The sequence below is a fragment of the Periplaneta americana genome, chromosome 8, assembly GCF_040183065.1.
Source record: "Periplaneta americana isolate PAMFEO1 chromosome 8, P.americana_PAMFEO1_priV1, whole genome shotgun sequence".
NCBI lineage: Eukaryota > Metazoa > Arthropoda > Insecta > Blattodea > Blattidae > Periplaneta > Periplaneta americana.
Genome location: NC_091124.1, coordinates 19525617 through 19532934, shown reverse-complemented (window position 1 = coordinate 19532934; position 7318 = coordinate 19525617). Strand labels below are relative to the sequence as shown.

The window sequence follows — 7318 nt, the reverse complement described above, 5'->3', positions numbered from 1 at the left end:
TATCATTACGTATTTTCAAATGAATCCTGTAATCAGGGTTGCCAATACGCTTGTTGGTAAGAGTGATAAGATTCTCACGAAAACAGCGATAATATTTTATTTCATTAGATCTCCTATACGAACGATTAAGTATATTTCCTTTCCTAATATTCAATAAACGTGAAAAATGTGATATAATAAGGTGTATGTATGCACTGCATATTTTATTTTGTTATGTTGGTTGTAAAAGACGAACGTGGAGCGAGTGAGACAACTGGATTTGGCGGCTTTGTAGCCTGGAAGATAACTTCGAGTGTTAAATTAAAAGTAATTGTGGCTTTTATAGTGAAAATTTACCACATTTATGTCTGAAACTCAAGGACGTGTTACCAAGTTGACATCCTCTCAGGAGAGTGTTGACGGCAAGAATTTGTTATTGGATATAATTCATCATGACACATCGAACCTGTGTTTTGAATTTACTGTTAAAAATGTATCGAAATGCTTCACTGTAAAAGAGCTCTTTTTTAGTGGCATTGTAATTCTTGCAGTGCTGGCAGTATTGGACATTTATCACCCCAATTTTTATGCAGTAATTTTTCTCATTTGTATAATTGTACGGTTTTTTGTCAAGCTGCTCTGGACTGTGAAAAGTGGTTAGTTTGCTCATGTACACTATCTATTTTATAGTAATATTGATTTTTCAACTAGTGCTGAGGTAGTTGCCTTCGTACTCCGCTTATACACCTTTCATATATGAATCTGTGACAGGTTAGGTTTGGTTAGTTTAGGCTTTTATTATGCTTTGCATATATGATCAACTGCATCTCCAAAAAAGAAAAAAATCACTGGAACTATCTCAGCGCTAGATTCACCTTTTTTCTCCTAGAAATAACTGTTTTCAGTAAAATAAAAAAAATGCATGCTCTAAAGAATTATGCCTAGTAATGTTTTGGAATGAAATTAGGGTAATTAGCAAGGGACCGTCGGTCTTTTACAAGGTATGTGACAAGATTAGTGGGTTAGTAGAGAGGATATCTAAGTGACGTGAGGCCGAGGAATATGTGAAATATTTCAATGATTTAAGATCCTCGGCCTCACGTCACTTATATATCCCCACAACTAACCCACTAACCTCGTCACATAACTTGTAAAAGACTGACGGTCCCTTGCTGTACCGAAATTAGTTTTCAGCCTTACTTTATTTGTATAGCCTGTCTACACTAATTATTATTTATTTACTAAATTAAAAGTACAAGATAAATAATAATAAAAGCAATTTTATATAAAATCTAGTAATTTATATTTTAATTTTCTCTTATAATTTCAATAGAGAAATCTTCGATTGTGATGGAGATCAAACATTAGGGTTTCATAAGTCAGTAGGCCTATTATTTGCCACAATTTTTTTACTGTCTGCTCTAAAACGTATGTAGTACCTAGTTGAGACATTAATCGCTGTTTGTATTCTTTATTGAGTGTGATGAATTAAAATGTTTACACTGCAATTGATTCTGAACAAACTAAGGTGTGTAACATCCACTGGTGTACATAAATTGGATATTTACGAACATTCGAATCAGAAGCTTAGCTTTTAATGTTAAAATTGAGAATGCCATGTAGGCCCTACTGTCATTCATACTTAAAATTTATGAAACAAAAACCTAAATTCAGAGTATGAGAATTACCACTGGTATTTGCATTTATTAAGAAAATATCCTGAATGAAGGTTAATAATATTATCGTACTTATAATTTCATAAAAAACATGAGAATTAGTGAATAGACATATCAGATATTTACACACAGATAGAGGAATTGAGCCTAGTTCATTTTTTATATAGCCTACTACTTGAGTTGTGCAATTTATTTCGTGTGATGTGACCTATTTTTCTTGCAGAATCTGTACTTCTTATAGCTCCTGTAGGACTCCAGCTTACAGCAACATATCAGTCAGGACACCAGACATCTCAGTTTATACCATGGTACTTCATTACTGACGTCATTATCAACGAAGCTATAAACCTGGTATGTCCAACTTGTTTTGTCTGTTATCTGAAATAGGTTACTTGCGGATATATGTTGCGCAGTTGCAATAATTTGGACTCTGACAAATCAGGACACAAAATAGCTATATGAAATAGGTAAAACACTGCGTCTAGCACTTCCTAAAGAAGAATCACCGAATCTTTGATCTTGATGGGCACCATACATGTGGTTTATGTTGCGTTATTTCATGATGAAATAAAACTGAGATTATACAACTATAGGGTAATTCCATTTGTGACAGACACGACAAATGACTCTCTACAAAAATATAAAGATTTATTTCTACTTCAACATAACATTAGCAGACTTTTAAACTATATCAGATACAAAGTGCATGTACAGAGCTACACTTTCATGTAAGGAGCAAGTATCAATCTCTATTTATTACAGATATCTAAGTACAAGTAATGTTGTGACAGACACGACAGAAAAAGGAACACAAATTAAAGGGAAGTCCGACAATGTACTATATCTTCCAATATTAGCAACTTCTTTTGTTAGTACTATAATCATAGAAAGGTAGAATATCCTTCCTTAATATGCTACAGATAGTTTTTCATTTGAAACATTTATGAAGTATATATTAAGCCCTATTCTCGTGACAGACACGACATACAAACTGTGACAGACACTACATATTCCAAATATGATTTACAAAATTACATGCATTTGCAAATTAAAGAACATCATTATCAAACTAGATATGTTGAAAATTTAGTTTAAGCCTATTATCAAATTGTGGCTCTGGTAGAATTTTTATAACCTGGTCTTTGTCAATATCAGCCTCATCACCAATAGCAGGCGAAAAGAATTTCTTGGACTTCCTCTCATGCCGAAGGAATTTTACATGAAGTGTATCATCCTTGTCATATGTCTTCACTTCCAAACATCTTCAGTTCACAGTGCTGCCAGCATATGATTTATGCAAAAATACGGCCAATTATCTTTGATTTCATAAAATATAGACATTAAAGTCTCTGGTATAGCATTCAAGAATTGTCTAGAACCACTTTGAGAAAATGGCAATTAGGTTGACATAATTATGGAATTACCCTATACAAATAGACTTATACATTTATCTGGAAAAGAAATCAAATGAGTTTTCTTAAGATCGAGCATCAGTGATAGGTTCAGTTTGGTTTGTTCAGGCTCTTGGTATGCCATACATATTGTACGCTTTTTGATAGATTGGTAGATTTATCCCGGACCAAAAAAAAAAAAGAAATGCTTTCCCATGTAATGCAACATAATTGTGATACCACTGGGTTATGTGATGATTCATGTGAAAAAGAGAATATCTTCAGTTGAATGTATAAGAAACTAAGGAATTTGGGGGTGAGTTGGGTGGTTTTATAGCTTTCGCTGTGGTCACATGATGTCTTTAGAGTGGTATGATACAATGTTGAGGTTACTTTCAATTATGAAAGGTTTTTTTTTTTTCCTTCTGTTGTGCATAGGGGGGTCGAAGATTAACCAAAGATACTAAATACCCAGTAAATGGGACATAGTGGACTTGCTTAGAAGAATAGTATTAGAATTTTGTGGTTTCTCGTAATCTACTGAAAAGCCTACCTTTTATTTTTATCTTATCGTAAAGATAAATGTAAATGTAAGAAGTATTAGATCACTGTTAAAAATTTCCTGCTGAATAGCCTGTGATGAAAAGGAATTAATTAGTCAAGAAACAATTTAGGTGTTTTATGGAATACAGGAACGATTAAAATCGAGTGGATAGCTCGGGTGTAGAGCAATTCTCTACAGACTGGAAAGTCCCGGATTCAACTCCAGGTGGTGGCTGGATTTTTGTCGTTGCGAAAACTTCCAGAATGGTCTTAAGGTTTACTCAGTCTACTGTAAAATTGGGTACCAGTCTTTCCTGGAGTTAAAAGGCAATCAGAGCATAGTGTCAATCACACTAGCCTATCTCATTCTAATGCCGAGGTCAAGAAAGCATAGAGACCTACTTTCATGCCTCCAAAGCCCATCATGGCATGTAAAGGGGATATATTTACATATGATGTACAACCAAGTTTATACAATGCAATTCACAGGGAAATAGGATTTGAGACTTGATAAAACATGAATATCATAAGGTAACTAAAATGCATTGTTGTCAAACCTTTAAAAACGTTGAGACGGATGTAAGACATAATATTGTTACAAAGGACGCATTATTATTATTATTATTATTATTATTATTATTATTATTATTATTATTATTATTATTATCATCATCATTATTTCTTCGAAATGATAAAATAATATTAAAATAATGAAGTAATTAAAGGAGGATATAAAATATGGATAAAGCTTTAGTGAAAGTGAACCACCATAAGCTTTGCCCTGAATTGATTAATGGGCCACATGGGAAGAAGGGTGTTATAGGGCGAGGTAATCTAGCAGGGATGGGAGCTATATGTGAGGAAACAGAAAATGTAGAGGTAAGATGAAAAATTTGTCCATTAGATGCCTCTTTTCCTTCTGAACTGTCTTCTCATTTTTAGGGTTCCCATATGTAACATACGGAAATGTCCCTTTATTTGCTTGTGTGTTCCATTGTCTTGAAAGAAGTGTTCAGGACACGAATTGTCCCGCATTTAAAAATTAATACTGAAAGAAACAAAACTGGAAATATCAACAATTATTTTATTATAAATATAAATTCCCATCACTGTTAGTGACGTTGAAGGTGACACTGAATGTATACAACGTTCTTAAAATGAAGCAACATTGTTGGATCTCACTTGTTTGAGGAGGTTATAATTTATTGTGAAAAATATTCTGAATTCCAAAGAAGTTAGAGAATCAAAACATTTAGTTAAAGTCTTGGTGGATCTATTGAAAAGTCTTGATGAAAAGCTTTCATATTTAAAAAAAAGGTGTAGAATTCATTAAATATGTATTCCCGGTATACATGCAGATATTTAAAAATTGTTCTCTTGCATGAACTCTCTGTGAACTGATGAGAAAAACAAGTTGCATATAAAGACAGTAAAATTGATGCTTATTGTGAAATCATTTTTCATTGAGGGTGTGTTGTATTTCATGACTTACGCTTCAGAAGAAACAATTGAAGTGGTCAGAACCAAAGGGGTATAAGTGAACTTAAATTATTTTTGAGAAAACGTGATTAAAAGTTACTAAGTTTTCGTAAATTCCGTGAAGTTTTAATTTTAAATGTTAATGTGTGTTGTGGTTAAAAGATATAGCCCTTTACCACTGAAATTTAAATACTTTAATTTACTCTGGATGCACGTACTGTACTCCAACCAGGAGAAAGTCTCAGGGGAATGAGAGGTAGTGGGGTAATGCTGTGAATGAATGTTGATGTCATAAGGTCACACAAATGGGTACACGCATCTCCATTGGCTAACTCTCAAAGCATAAACGATAACACTGATACACATATTTATACTACCCTAGTTACAAAATTAGATCACAGTTAATTTCCTGGTCTTTTAATCCCTCCATACTGGAAATAACATATGCAGGAGAGCGCATGTTTTTTAAACTGACGTTATAACAGTAATATTATCTATCTACTTCGCTCCAATAGATGACGCAATAGTAAGCACATTTCTTTCACGGTTAATCTCCTGGTTGGAGAACAGTAAATCATTTGCAAATCAAGATTTTCAGGTGTAACTACCTGTAAAGTTGATTTGAATAATTTCGAGGGAAAAATTGTTCCGGAGCCGGGTATCGAACCCGGGACCTTTGGTTTAACGTACCAACGCTCTACCACTGAGCTACTCGGGAACTCTAACCGACAATGATTTGCATAATACACGTCACTGTTCGTTAACAGAAAACCACAATTTAAGTCACACGGAGTTAGTGTGCACTCGAAGTTGGTTGCTTGACGGTTGTCAGCCCACTTTGAGGTCTGTGGATATAGAGGGAAAAATTGGATCGGTGTCGGTTAGAGTTTCCGAGTAGCTCAGTGGTAGAGCGTTGGTACGTTAAACCAAAGGTCCCGGGTTCGATACCGGGCTCCGGAACAATTTTTCCCTCGAAATTATTCAGTAAATCATTTCTTTTTTAGAACTTTCACTTACACCCCTTTGCTTCTAATCACCTTGATTGTTACAGAAATCCATTCTTCAGAAAAGTATTGTATGAGTGACTGATGTGTAACAATATATTCTTAGATGAACATATTTTGTAAGAAGTACACTTTCAGTATGTTTTATTCAGTTTATTATTTCAGTAATTTAATTGCTGCTATGTGTGAAACTACACACAGTGCTGCTAGGTGATTGCGAAATTTTGTTGGACTTAATTTAAAAAAAAAACACTTTTCCTCGTCCATTTTCTTTTCTGTGAAGAATAATCCTTCTAGTGCTTGATTATAATTATTTTTTATTTATTTTTTCTAAAGTTTTAAGAGGTGTTTGTTATTTTTGGTTTACAAGATCAATTTAAAACAGTCTTTCTTCTATTTGCTTTTTTATCCAACACCGTAGTTCTACATTTCATTGCAGTTTTATTCTTAAGTTCTTTTCCCCCTCTGGCTAGTTGTGTGCACAGGTAAAGGAGAGATACTCTTTCTTCAAGGATTAATAGTCAGTAGAGCTCGATTGCAAACTCGTGACACCTCTGCGAAAGACGAATTGGCATCCACTTACATGGACTCGCCAAGAGTCTTGCTGGAGGTGTGTTTGAACAGTACGCTCGATGAGTAAGCAGTCACTTGGAAACTGCCGCACACACAGAACCCTCCCCCCAACTCCGTTAACAGCAGAAGCCTCGGAAGAAGCTCCACAGGTTGGTGCACGAGTTTGCGATCGGGCTCTTTTATTTTTTTCCCCCACCAACATTTAGGCCTGTCATTGCTCCGGATGCACTGCAGCCTTAGGCTTATTGTGCTACCTATGTCACAATCGGGCTCTACTTAGGAAGCTCCCTTATTGTCCCTGGATGAATTTCCACAGAAGGAAAAGTCCTACAAATGTTTAAATCTGTAAAGAAAGAAATGCATTTAGAATCTCGTTATGTACCACAAATATAATATTACAACTTTCTAATGTATGTAGGTCTAAATTTTGTTGACTGTTTTATATTTTTTCAGCATCGGGTGGTGTATTACCTAGCAGTGTTGGTAGAACAACCATATTGTGCAACCACGACAAAGAAACTGATTCCTCTCTTCCAGGTAATAATATTAAGAGGTGGCCCATAAGTCAACAATGACAGTTATTCGTTTCTGCATTGAATAGCTTTGTAGCAACTTGCCTAGAGCAGTTTCTCGTTCAGATAGGCTTTTATATATATATATATATATATATATA

At 34.5% G+C, this 7318-nt stretch overlaps 1 protein-coding gene across 1 annotated transcript in view; it reads left to right on the top strand.

Moving 5' to 3' along the window:
- Positions 1-244: 244 nt before the first annotated feature.
- The window catches only part of LOC138704527 (uncharacterized), a 28002-nt gene continuing 20928 nt past the window's right edge, over positions 245-7318 (top strand). Inside the window, exons 1-3 of the mRNA XM_069832505.1 lie at positions 245-635; positions 1879-2006; positions 7099-7182. The gene's annotated coding sequence lies outside the window, so the exon portion shown is untranslated. The remainder of the gene's footprint in view (positions 636-1878; positions 2007-7098; positions 7183-7318) is intronic.